Consider the following 256-nt stretch of genomic DNA (forward strand, 5'->3'; position numbering starts at 1 on the left):
AAAATGAACATAAGTATGGTACATATACACCATGGAATACTACTCTGACACAAAAAAGAATGAAACTCTCCCATTTGCAACAATATGGATGAGCCTGGAGAAACTTAGGTTGAGTGAAATAAGCAAAGCACAGAGGGATAAATATTGCATTTACTCACTCAGAAGTGGAAGCTAAGAGAAAGAAGGAAGGAAAAAAAGACCACAGTGGTATGTTGGACTTGCAGAGGGAGAGAGCACACCTAGGGATACAAAGTGG

This window comes from Galeopterus variegatus, unplaced genomic scaffold (assembly GCF_000696425.1).
Source record: "Galeopterus variegatus unplaced genomic scaffold, G_variegatus-3.0.2 Scaffold286, whole genome shotgun sequence".
Classification (NCBI taxonomy): Eukaryota; Metazoa; Chordata; class Mammalia; order Dermoptera; family Cynocephalidae; genus Galeopterus; species Galeopterus variegatus.